This window comes from Frankliniella occidentalis, unplaced genomic scaffold (assembly GCF_000697945.3).
Source record: "Frankliniella occidentalis isolate FOCC.00 unplaced genomic scaffold, Focc_3.1 Scaffold10, whole genome shotgun sequence".
Taxonomy (NCBI): domain Eukaryota; kingdom Metazoa; phylum Arthropoda; class Insecta; order Thysanoptera; family Thripidae; genus Frankliniella; species Frankliniella occidentalis.
In genome coordinates, this window is record NW_026267140.1 from 2,495,318 (window position 1) to 2,495,745 (window position 428).

Consider the following 428-nt stretch of genomic DNA (forward strand, 5'->3'; position numbering starts at 1 on the left):
GACGCGGCAGCACGCGGAGCGCTCGGACACCAACAAGCCATTCCTGAAGACGCCTCGCTCCGCGCTGCCTCGCCCGCACCATGATGACGCCCCTCCGTAGTGTGAGTACCAGATCGGGGCGCTGCTACCCAAGTCTACCGTGCTAGAGAGCCTATAGGACGCCTATTCGACTCGATGGTCGTTAGAAAAACTACATAAAAGGAAAGGATTTGAAGGACTCGTTTTGTGGGACAAGTTCGCGAGCGCCAGATTTTTAAGAGCCACATCCAAGAGATCTGCCCATAATACGTCGTTTCGATGCTGTACTGCTGTACTACTATAGGGCTCTGCTCTAATTAATAACAGCTAATAATAAACGCACAAAGTCAATCAGTAAACGTTGACGCCTCGGCCCTACGCTGGTGCCCCGGACTGCTTACAAGCCGTCA